A 13290-nucleotide genomic window follows, 5' to 3' on the forward strand; every position below is an offset into this window, starting at 1 on the left:
CGCACAAGTATCTATCCGACTAGTAAGCATCTTAAAAGCTAAGTCTTGATATCTCTGTGTAAGTGCATCAAGTGTGTGTAAAGCGGCCTAAAAACAGCAGGGAAAATCAGCTCAGACCCATTCTGAGGATACATGTCCAACACAAAGAAGAAACAGGCAGGGCAAAACAGAGAGAAATTCCTCCAAAATGCGTTCAGCGACTGGCATGCAACCAGGATTGACCACATCTACAGCCCCAGCGGCAGAAGACATAAGGCTGGACACTCTTGGGGCTGAGACGATTGGTGAGGTTGGGAAAGCAAATGCAGACCCTTGAAAGGAATCCTGCGTTCTCCCCATTCCATGGGTCCCAGCTCTCCAGGTTCAACGCAATCTTCCGACAGCGAAAGCACTCATTGGAAACCCAGCGGATGCTACACCGTGGGATCGGGAAAACTTTCTGAAACTCACCTCACTTTTCATCTCCTGGTGTTCGTGTTCTCCATTCAGGCCCCCTTACTAACAATCTCCCCACTTGGAGACTCAGCGCCTTTCCATGCCTCTTTCGTACCGTCTGCAATTTGTCCGCAGGATGAACTGCAAGAGGGGGAAGCAATGAGAGACTCGCTGGAGGGGTTTGGTCGGGCACATGTCACTCTCATTTCCCATCGCGAAGAAGAATTCACCAAAGGCTCAGCCTGCCACCCCGGATCGACAATAGGGCGTGAAGCCATCCAGCCGTGTTGCGTCCCACTCACAAAAAAGCGACTTGGGAAATGGAGCTCAGGGGCACTGCACTTCCCAAACCTGCAGAGTTCGAAACGATAACTATCGCCCCAAAATATATTGAGGTCAGGCTATGAAGAGGCGTTGAACGCAAGGCAGAACTGCAGGAAAAGGATGTCAACGGGTACATCGGAATGGCCCCGATAGCACATGAAAAGCGCCAGAACGTGGACAATGATGCGGTTGGCCAAAAAGGGCGTATGCGTTTTTTCCTGAATATATTCAGGAAAAAACGCATACGCCCTTTTTGGCCAACCAAGCAACCTGGGAGAGCAAATCAGCACTACAAAGAAATCTCTCGCCCCCCCCCCCCGGGGCAAAAGGGCCAGGCGAAAAAAGTCTAAAAACCAGAAAGGCAGGGCAGGCCACCGAGTCAAGGGAGCCTTGTTAAGCTGATGGGCGGGATGTCAATGGCCAACAGCCAATCTTCACAAGTGTATCCTCTTTCCCAAAACATGTAAAACACAGAACCACAGAGCATAAGGCACTTCCACACATGGGCGTTGACCTTGGGAAAATGAAAAAATCAAGCAGACACAGGGACCCCAAAGTTGAGGGCTGCTGTCTTGACAAGAACCTCGACTCCGGTACACGTTTCATATCCCAGGAGAGAGCCAAGTGGACAAAGACAAGTGGACAAGTGGACAAAGACAAGTGGACAAGTGGACAAGTGGTGCTACGTAGGTCCAATGGAGTGTCACTCAGCCATGAAATCCACGTCATGAGGCTGGTAGCAGCATCCTGAGTGGATTTAGGTACGATCATCCTCAGTGAAATAAGTCGCACAAAGACAGAAACTTATGATATCACTTATCGAGGGAATGTAAAAATCGCTCCCCATGAACTGAATCCCCAAACAGAACAGAGTCACGCTTTTAGAAAACACACTTAGGCCTGCTTCAGGGGAAAGGTGAGGTGGGGTGACGCATAAAACTCGAGTTTGAAATGAGCACAGATACCCTTCCGAAAACCGAATATGGAATGGACACGACCTACTCCTTGCTCAATCAACTGGACTCACCAGACCCTGTTCATCGCACAAGTATCTATCCGACTAGTAAGCATCTTAAAAGTTAAGTCTTGATATCTCTGTGTAAGTGCATCAAGTGTGTGTAAAGCGGCCTAAAAACAGCAGGGAAAATCAGCTCAGACCCATTCTGAGGATACATTTCCAACACAAAGAAGAAACAAGCAGGGCAAAACAGAGAGAAATTCTTCGAAAATGCGTTCAGGGACTGGCATGCAACCAGGATTGACCACATCTACAGCCCCAGCGGCAGAAGACATAAGGCTGGACACTCTTGGGGCTGAGACGATTGGTGAGGTTGGGAAAGCAAATGCAGACCCTTGAAAGGAATCCTGCGTGCTCCCCATTCCATGGGTCCCAACTCTCCAGGTTCAACGCAATCTTCCGACAGCGAAAGCACTCATTGGAAACCCAGCGTATGCTACACCGTGGGATCGGGAAAGCTTTCTGAAACTCACCTCACTTTTCATCTCCTGGTGCTCGTGTTCTCCATTCAGGCCCCCTTACTAACAATCTCCCCACTTGGAGACTCAGCGCCTTTCCATGCCTCTTTCGTACCGTCTGCAATTTGTCCGCAGGATGAACTGCAAGAGGGGGAACCAGTGAGACACTCGCTGGAGGGGTTTGGTCGGGCACATGTCACTCTCATTTCCCATCGCGAAGAAGAATTCACCAAAGGCTCAGCCTGCCACCCCGGATCGACAATAGGGCGTGAAGCCATCCAGCCGTGTTGCGTCCCACTCACAAAAAAGCGACTTGGGAAATGGAGCTCAGGGGCACTGCAGTTCCCAAACCTGCAGAGTTCTAAACGATAACTATCGCCCCAAAATATATTGAGGTCAGGCTACGAAGAGGCGTTGAACGCAAGGCAGAACTGCAGGAAACGGATGTCAACGGGTACATCGGAATGGCCCCGATAGCACATGAAAAGCGCCAGAACGTGGACAATGATGCGGTTGGCCAAAAAGGGCGTATGCGTTTTTTCCTGAATATATTCAGGAAAAAACGCATACGCCCTTTTTGGGCAACCAAGCAACCTGGGAGAGCAAATCAGCACTACAAAGAAATCTCTCGCCCCCCCCCGGGGCAAAAGGGCCAGGCGAAAAAAGTCTAAAAACCAGAAAGGCAGGGCAGGCCACCGAGTCAAGGGAGCCTTGTTAAGCTGATGGGCGGGATGTCAATGGCCAACAGCCAATCTTCACAAGTGTATCCTCTTTCCCAAAACATGTAAAACACAGAACCACAGAGCATAGGGCACTTCCACACATGGGCGTTGACCTTGGGAAAATGAAAAAATCAACCAGACACAGGGACCCCAAAGTTGAGGGCTGCTGTCTTGACAAGAACCTCCACTCCGATACACGTTTCATATCCCAGGAAAGAGCCAAGTGGACAAAGACAAGTGGACAAGTGGACAAAGACAAGTGGACAAGTGGACAAGTGGTGCTACGTAGGTCCAATGGAGTGTCACTCAGCCATGAAATCCACGTCATGAGGCTGGTAGCAGCATCCTGAGTGGATTTAGGTACGATCATCCTCAGTGAAATAAGTCCCACAAAGACAGAAACTTATGATATCACTTATCGAGGGAATGTAAAAATCGCTCCCCATGAACTGAATCCCCAAACAGAACAGTCACGCTTTTAGAAAACACACTTAGGCCTGCTTCAGGGGAAAGGTGAGGTGGGGTGACGCATAAAACTCGAGTTTGAAATGAGCACAGATACCCTTCCGAAAACCGAATATGGAATGGACACGACCTACTCCTTGCTCAATCAACTGGACTCACCAGACCCTGTTCATCGCACAAGTATCTATCCGACTAGTAAGCATCTTAAAAGCTAAGTCTTGATATCTCTGTGTAAGTGCATCAAGTGTGTGTAAAGCAGCCTAAAAACAGCAGGGAAAATCATCTCAGACCCATTCTGAGGATACATTTCCAACACAAAGAAGAAACAAGCAGGGCAAAACAGAGAGAAATTCTTCCAAAATGCGTTCAGGGACTGGCATGCAACCAGCATTGACCACATCTACAGCCCCAGCGGCAGAAGACATAAGGCTGGACACTCTTGGGGCTGAGACGATTGGTGAGGTTGGGAAAGCAAATGCAGACCCTTGAAAGGAATCCTGCGTGCTCCCCATTCCATGGGTCCCAACTCTCCAGGTTCAACGCAATCTTCCGACAGCGAAAGCACTCATTGGAAACCCAGCGGATGCTACACCGTGGGATCGGGAAAGCTTTCTGAAACTCACCTCACTTTTCATCTCCTGGTGCTCGTGTTCTCCATTCAGGCCCCCTTACTAACAATCTCCCCACTTGGAGACTCAGCGCCTTTCCATGCCTCTTTCGTACCGTCTGCAATTTGTCCGCAGGATGAACTGCAAGAGGGGGAACCAATGAGACACTCGCTGGAGGTGTTTGTTCGGGCACATGTCACTCTCATTTCCCATCGCGAAGAAGAATTCACCAAAGGCTCAGCCTGCCACCCCGGATCGACAATAGGGCGTGAAGCCATCCAGCCGTCTTGCGTCCCACTCACAAAAAAGCGACTTGGGAAATGGAGCTCAGGGGCACTGCACTTCCCAAACCTGCAGAGTTCTAAACGATAACTATCGCCCCAAAATATATTGAGGTCAGGCTACGAAGAGGCGTTGAACGCAAGGCAGAACTGCAGGAAACGGATGTCAATGGGTACATGGGAATGGCCCCGATAGCACATGCAAAGCGCCAGAACGTGGACAATGATGCGGTTGGCCAAAAAGGGCGTATGCGTTTTTTCCTGAATATATTCAGGAAAAAACGCATACGCCCTTTTTGGCCAACCAAGCAACCTGGGAGAGCAAATCAGCACTACAAAGAAATCTCTCGCCCCCCCCCCCGGGGCAAAAGGGCCAGGCGAAAAAAGTCTAAAAACCAGAAAGGCAGGGCAGGCCACCGAGTCAAGGGAGCCTTGTTAAGCTGATGGGCGGGATGTCAATGGCCAACAGCCAATCTTCACAAGTGTATCCTCTTTCCCAAAACATGTAAAACACAGAACCACAGAGCATAGGGCACTTCCACACATGGGCGTTGACCTTGGGAAAATGAAAAAATCAACCAGACACAGGGACCCCAAAGTTGAGGGCTGCTGTCTTGACAAGAACCTCCACTCCGATACACGTTTCATATCCCAGGAAAGAGCCAAGTGGACAAAGACAAGTGGACAAGTGGACAAAGACAAGTGGACAAGTGGACAAGTGGTGCTACGTAGGTCCAATGGAGTGTCACTCAGCCATGAAATCCACGTCATGAGGCTGGTAGCAGCATCCTGAGTGGATTTAGGTACGATCATCCTCAGTGAAATAAGTCCCACAAAGACAGAAACTTATGATATCACTTATCGAGGGAATGTAAAAATCGCTCCCCATGAACTGAATCCCCAAACAGAACAGTCACGCTTTTAGAAAACACACTTAGGCCTGCTTCAGGGGAAAGGTGAGGTGGGGTGACGCATAAAACTCGAGTTTGAAATGAGCACAGATACCCTTCCGAAAACCGAATATGGAATGGACACGACCTACTCCTTGCTCAATCAACTGGACTCACCAGACCCTGTTCATCGCACAAGTATCTATCCGACTAGTAAGCATCTTAAAAGCTAAGTCTTGATATCTCTGTGTAAGTGCATCAAGTGTGTGTAAAGCAGCCTAAAAACAGCAGGGAAAATCATCTCAGACCCATTCTGAGGATACATTTCCAACACAAAGAAGAAACAAGCAGGGCAAAACAGAGAGAAATTCTTCCAAAATGCGTTCAGGGACTGGCATGCAACCAGCATTGACCACATCTACAGCCCCAGCGGCAGAAGACATAAGGCTGGACACTCTTGGGGCTGAGACGATTGGTGAGGTTGGGAAAGCAAATGCAGACCCTTGAAAGGAATCCTGCGTGCTCCCCATTCCATGGGTCCCAACTCTCCAGGTTCAACGCAATCTTCCGACAGCGAAAGCACTCATTGGAAACCCAGCGGATGCTACACCGTGGGATCGGGAAAGCTTTCTGAAACTCACCTCACTTTTCATCTCCTGGTGCTCGTGTTCTCCATTCAGGCCCCCTTACTAACAATCTCCCCACTTGGAGACTCAGCGCCTTTCCATGCCTCTTTCGTACCGTCTGCAATTTGTCCGCAGGATGAACTGCAAGAGGGGGAACCAATGAGACACTCGCTGGAGGTGTTTGTTCGGGCACATGTCACTCTCATTTCCCATCGCGAAGAAGAATTCACCAAAGGCTCAGCCTGCCACCCCGGATCGACAATAGGGCGTGAAGCCATCCAGCCGTCTTGCGTCCCACTCACAAAAAAGCGACTTGGGAAATGGAGCTCAGGGGCACTGCACTTCCCAAACCTGCAGAGTTCTAAACGATAACTATCGCCCCAAAATATATTGAGGTCAGGCTACGAAGAGGCGTTGAACGCAAGGCAGAACTGCAGGAAACGGATGTCAATGGGTACATGGGAATGGCCCCGATAGCACATGCAAAGCGCCAGAACGTGGACAATGATGCAGTTGGCCAAAAAGGGCGTATGCGTTTTTTCCTGAATATATTCAGGAAAAAACGCATACGCCCTTTTTGGCCAACCAAGCAACCTGGGAGAGCAAATCAGCACTACAAAGAAATCTCTCGCCCCCCCCCCGGGGGGCAAAAGGACCAGGCGAAAAAAGTCTAAAAACCAGAAAGGCAGGGCAGGCCACCGAGTCAAGGGAGCCTTGTTAAGCTGATGGGCGGGATGTCAATGGCCAACAGCCAATCTTCACAAGTGTATCCTCTTTCCCAAAACATGTAAAACACAGAACCACAGAGCATAGGGCACTTCCACACATGGGCGTTGACCTTGGGAAAATGAAAAAATGAAGCAGACACAGGGACCCCAAAGTTGAGGGCTGCTGTCTTGACAAGAACCTCCACTCCGGTACACGTTTCATATCCCAGGAAAGAGCCAAGTGGACAAAGACAAGTGGACAAGTGGACAAAGACAAGTGGACAAGTGGACAAGTGGTGCTACGTAGGTCCAATGGAGTGTCACTCAGCCATGAAATCCACGTCATGAGGCTGGTAGCAGCATCCTGAGTGGATTTAGGTACGATCATCCTCAGTGAAATAAGTCGCACAAAGACAGAAACTTATGATATCACTTATCGAGGGAATGTAAAAATCGCTCCCAATGAACTGAATCCCCAAACAGAACAGAGTCACGCTTTTAGAAAACACACTTAGGCCTGCTTCAGGGGAAAGGTGAGGTGGGGTGACGCATAAAACTCGAGTTTGAAATGAGCACAGATACCCTTCCGAAAACCGAATATGGAATGGACACGACCTACTCCTTGCTCAATCAACTGGACTCACCAGACCCTGTTCATCGCACAAGTATCTATCCGACTAGTAAGCATCTTAAAAGCTAAGTCTTGATATCTCTGTGTAAGTGCATCAAGTGTGTGTAAAGCGGCCTAAAAACAGCAGGGAAAATCAGCTCAGACCCATTCTGAGGATACATGTCCAACACAAAGAAGAAACAGGCAGGGCAAAACAGAGAGAAATTCCTCCAAAATGCGTTCAGCGACTGGCATGCAACCAGGATTGACCACATCTACAGCCCCAGCGGCAGAAGACATAAGGCTGGACACTCTTGGGGCTGAGACGATTGGTGAGGTTGGGAAAGCAAATGCAGACCCTTGAAAGGAATCCTGCGTTCTCCCCATTCCATGGGTCCCAGCTCTCCAGGTTCAACGCAATCTTCCGACAGCGAAAGCACTCATTGGAAACCCAGCGGATGCTACACCGTGGGATCGGGAAAACTTTCTGAAACTCACCTCACTTTTCATCTCCTGGTGTTCGTGTTCTCCATTCAGGCCCCCTTACTAACAATCTCCCCACTTGGAGACTCAGCGCCTTTCCATGCCTCTTTCGTACCGTCTGCAATTTGTCCGCAGGATGAACTGCAAGAGGGGGAAGCAATGAGAGACTCGCTGGAGGGGTTTGGTCGGGCACATGTCACTCTCATTTCCCATCGCGAAGAAGAATTCACCAAAGGCTCAGCCTGCCACCCCGGATCGACAATAGGGCGTGAAGCCATCCAGCCGTGTTGCGTCCCACTCACAAAAAAGCGACTTGGGAAATGGAGCTCAGGGGCACTGCACTTCCCAAACCTGCAGAGTTCGAAACGATAACTATCGCCCCAAAATATATTGAGGTCAGGCTATGAAGAGGCGTTGAACGCAAGGCAGAACTGCAGGAAAAGGATGTCAACGGGTACATCGGAATGGCCCCGATAGCACATGAAAAGCGCCAGAACGTGGACAATGATGCGGTTGGCCAAAAAGGGCGTATGCGTTTTTTCCTGAATATATTCAGGAAAAAACGCATACGCCCTTTTTGGCCAACCAAGCAACCTGGGAGAGCAAATCAGCACTACAAAGAAATCTCTCGCCCCCCCCCCCCCGGGGGCAAAAGGGCCAGGCGAAAAAAGTCTAAAAACCAGAAAGGCAGGGCAGGCCACCGAGTCAAGGGAGCCTTGTTAAGCTGATGGGCGGGATGTCAATGGCCAACAGCCAATCTTTACAAGTGTATCCTCTTTCCCAAAACATGTAAAACACAGAACCACAGAGCATAAGGCACTTCCACACATGGGCGTTGACCTTGGGAAAATGAAAAAATCAAGCAGACACAGGGACCCCAAAGTTGAGGGCTGCTGTCTTGACAAGAACCTCGACTCTGGTACACGTTTCATATCCCAGGAGAGAGCCAAGTGGACAAAGACAAGTGGACAAGTGGACAAAGACAAGTGGACAAGTGGACAAGTGGTGCTACGTAGGTCCAATGGAGTGTCACTCAGCCATGAAATCCACGTCATGAGGCTGGTAGCAGCATCCTGAGTGGATTTAGGTACGATCATCCTCAGTGAAATAAGTCCCACAAAGACAGAAACTTATGATATCACTTATCGAGGGAATGTAAAAATCGCTCCCCATGAACTGAATCCCCAAACAGAACAGAGTCACGCTTTTAGAAAACACACTTAGGCCTGCTTCAGGGGAAAGGTGAGGTGGGGTGACGCATAAAACTCGAGTTTGAAATGAGCACAGATACCCTTCCGAAAACCGAATATGGAATGGACACGACCTACTCCTTGCTCAATCAACTGGACTCACCAGACCCTGTTCATCGCACAAGTATCTATCCGACTAGTAAGCATCTTAAAAGTTAAGTCTTGATATCTCTGTGTAAGTTCATCAAGTGTGTGTAAAGCGGCTTAAAAACAGCAGGGAAAATCAGCTCAGACCCATTCTGAGGATACATTTCCAACACAAAGAAGAAACAAGCAGGGCAAAACAGAGAGAAATTCTTCGAAAATGCGTTCAGGGACTGGCATGCAACCAGGATTGACCACATCTACAGCCCCAGCGGCAGAAGACATAAGGCTGGACACTCTTGGGGCTGAGACGATTGGTGAGGTTGGGAAAGCAAATGCAGACCCTTGAAAGGAATCCTGCGTGCTCCCCATTCCATGGGTCCCAACTCTCCAGGTTCAACGCAATCTTCCGACAGCGAAAGCACTCATTGGAAACCCAGCGTATGCTACACCGTGGGATCGGGAAAGCTTTCTGAAACTCACCTCACTTTTCATCTCCTGGTGCTCGTGTTCTCCATTCAGGCCCCCTTACTAACAATCTCCCCACTTGGAGACTCAGCGCCTTTCCATGCCTCTTTCGTACCGTCTGCAATTTGTCCGCAGGATGAACTGCAAGAGGGGGAACCAGTGAGACACTCGCTGGAGGGGTTTGGTCGGGCACATGTCACTCTCATTTCCCATCGCGAAGAAGAATTCACCAAAGGCTCAGCCTGCCACCCCGGATCGACAATAGGGCGTGAAGCCATCCAGCCGTGTTGCGTCCCACTCACAAAAAAGCGACTTGGGAAATGGAGCTCAGGGGCACTGCACTTCCCAAACCTGCAGAGTTCTAAACGATAACTATCGCCCCAAAATATATTGAGGTCAGGCTACGAAGAGGCGTTGAACGCAAGGCAGAACTGCAGGAAACGGATGTCAATGGGTACATGGGAATGGCCCCGATAGCACATGCAAAGCGCCAGAACGTGGACAATGATGCGGTTGGCCAAAAAGGGCGTATGCGTTTTTTCCTGAATATATTCAGGAAAAAACGCATACGCCCTTTTTGGCCAACCAAGCAACCTGGGAGAGCAAATCAGCACTACAAAGAAATCTCTCGCCCCCCCCCCGGGGGGCAAAAGGACCAGGCGAAAAAAGTCTAAAAACCAGAAAGGCAGGGCAGGCCACCGAGTCAAGGGAGCCTTGTTAAGCTGATGGGCGGGATGTCAATGGCCAACAGCCAATCTTCACAAGTGTATCCTCTTTCCCAAAACATGTAAAACACAGAACCACAGAGCATAGGGCACTTCCACACATGGGCGTTGACCTTGGGAAAATGAAAAAATGAAGCAGACACAGGGACCCCAAAGTTGAGGGCTGCTGTCTTGACAAGAACCTCCACTCCGGTACACGTTTCATATCCCAGGAAAGAGCCAAGTGGACAAAGACAAGTGGACAAGTGGACAAAGACAAGTGGACAAGTGGACAAGTGGTGCTACGTAGGTCCAATGGAGTGTCACTCAGCCATGAAATCCACGTCATGAGGCTGGTAGCAGCATCCTGAGTGGATTTAGGTACGATCATCCTCAGTGAAATAAGTCGCACAAAGACAGAAACTTATGATATCACTTATCGAGGGAATGTAAAAATCGCTCCCAATGAACTGAATCCCCAAACAGAACAGAGTCACGCTTTTAGAAAACACACTTAGGCCTGCTTCAGGGGAAAGGTGAGGTGGGGTGACGCATAAAACTCGAGTTTGAAATGAGCACAGATACCCTTCCGAAAACCGAATATGGAATGGACACGACCTACTCCTTGCTCAATCAACTGGACTCACCAGACCCTGTTCATCGCACAAGTATCTATCCGACTAGTAAGCATCTTAAAAGCTAAGTCTTGATATCTCTGTGTAAGTGCATCAAGTGTGTGTAAAGCGGCCTAAAAACAGCAGGGAAAATCAGCTCAGACCCATTCTGAGGATACATGTCCAACACAAAGAAGAAACAGGCAGGGCAAAACAGAGAGAAATTCCTCCAAAATGCGTTCAGCGACTGGCATGCAACCAGGATTGACCACATCTACAGCCCCAGCGGCAGAAGACATAAGGCTGGACACTCTTGGGGCTGAGACGATTGGTGAGGTTGGGAAAGCAAATGCAGACCCTTGAAAGGAATCCTGCGTTCTCCCCATTCCATGGGTCCCAGCTCTCCAGGTTCAACGCAATCTTCCGACAGCGAAAGCACTCATTGGAAACCCAGCGGATGCTACACCGTGGGATCGGGAAAACTTTCTGAAACTCACCTCACTTTTCATCTCCTGGTGTTCGTGTTCTCCATTCAGGCCCCCTTACTAACAATCTCCCCACTTGGAGACTCAGCGCCTTTCCATGCCTCTTTCGTACCGTCTGCAATTTGTCCGCAGGATGAACTGCAAGAGGGGGAAGCAATGAGAGACTCGCTGGAGGGGTTTGGTCGGGCACATGTCACTCTCATTTCCCATCGCGAAGAAGAATTCACCAAAGGCTCAGCCTGCCACCCCGGATCGACAATAGGGCGTGAAGCCATCCAGCCGTGTTGCGTCCCACTCACAAAAAAGCGACTTGGGAAATGGAGCTCAGGGGCACTGCACTTCCCAAACCTGCAGAGTTCGAAACGATAACTATCGCCCCAAAATATATTGAGGTCAGGCTATGAAGAGGCGTTGAACGCAAGGCAGAACTGCAGGAAAAGGATGTCAACGGGTACATCGGAATGGCCCCGATAGCACATGAAAAGCGCCAGAACGTGGACAATGATGCGGTTGGCCAAAAAGGGCGTATGCGTTTTTTCCTGAATATATTCAGGAAAAAACGCATACGCCCTTTTTGGCCAACCAAGCAACCTGGGAGAGCAAATCAGCACTACAAAGAAATCTCTCGCCCCCCCCCCCCCCGGGGGCAAAAGGGCCAGGCGAAAAAAGTCTAAAAACCAGAAAGGCAGGGCAGGCCACCGAGTCAAGGGAGCCTTGTTAAGCTGATGGGCGGGATGTCAATGGCCAACAGCCAATCTTTACAAGTGTATCCTCTTTCCCAAAACATGTAAAACACAGAACCACAGAGCATAAGGCACTTCCACACATGGGCGTTGACCTTGGGAAAATGAAAAAATCAAGCAGACACAGGGACCCCAAAGTTGAGGGCTGCTGTCTTGACAAGAACCTCGACTCCGGTACACGTTTCATATCCCAGGAGAGAGCCAAGTGGACAAAGACAAGTGGACAAGTGGACAAAGACAAGTGGACAAGTGGACAAGTGGTGCTACGTAGGTCCAATGGAGTGTCACTCAGCCATGAAATCCACGTCATGAGGCTGGTAGCAGCATCCTGAGTGGATTTAGGTACGATCATCCTCAGTGAAATAAGTCCCACAAAGACAGAAACTTATGATATCACTTATCGAGGGAATGTAAAAATCGCTCCCCATGAACTGAATCCCCAAACAGAACAGAGTCACGCTTTTAGAAAACACACTTAGGCCTGCTTCAGGGGAAAGGTGAGGTGGGGTGACGCATAAAACTCGAGTTTGAAATGAGCACAGATACCCTTCCGAAAACCGAATATGGAATGGACACGACCTACTCCTTGCTCAATCAACTGGACTCACCAGACCCTGTTCATCGCACAAGTATCTATCCGACTAGTAAGCATCTTAAAAGTTAAGTCTTGATATCTCTGTGTAAGTTCATCAAGTGTGTGTAAAGCGGCTTAAAAACAGCAGGGAAAATCAGCTCAGACCCATTCTGAGGATACATTTCCAACACAAAGAAGAAACAAGCAGGGCAAAACAGAGAGAAATTCTTCGAAAATGCGTTCAGGGACTGGCATGCAACCAGGATTGACCACATCTACAGCCCCAGCGGCAGAAGACATAAGGCTGGACACTCTTGGGGCTGAGACGATTGGTGAGGTTGGGAAAGCAAATGCAGACCCTTGAAAGGAATCCTGCGTGCTCCCCATTCCATGGGTCCCAACTCTCCAGGTTCAACGCAATCTTCCGACAGCGAAAGCACTCATTGGAAACCCAGCGTATGCTACACCGTGGGATCGGGAAAGCTTTCTGAAACTCACCTCACTTTTCATCTCCTGGTGCTCGTGTTCTCCATTCAGGCCCCCTTACTAACAATCTCCCCACTTGGAGACTCAGCGCCTTTCCATGCCTCTTTCGTACCGTCTGCAATTTGTCCGCAGGATGAACTGCAAGAGGGGGAACCAGTGAGACACTCGCTGGAGGGGTTTGGTCGGGCACATGTCACTCTCATTTCCCATCGCGAAGAAGAATTCACCAAAGGCTCAGCCTGCCACCCCGGATCG

The sequence above is a fragment of the Kogia breviceps genome, chromosome 3 (genome assembly GCF_026419965.1).
Source record: "Kogia breviceps isolate mKogBre1 chromosome 3, mKogBre1 haplotype 1, whole genome shotgun sequence".
In the NCBI taxonomy this organism is placed as follows: Eukaryota; Metazoa; Chordata; class Mammalia; order Artiodactyla; family Physeteridae; genus Kogia; species Kogia breviceps.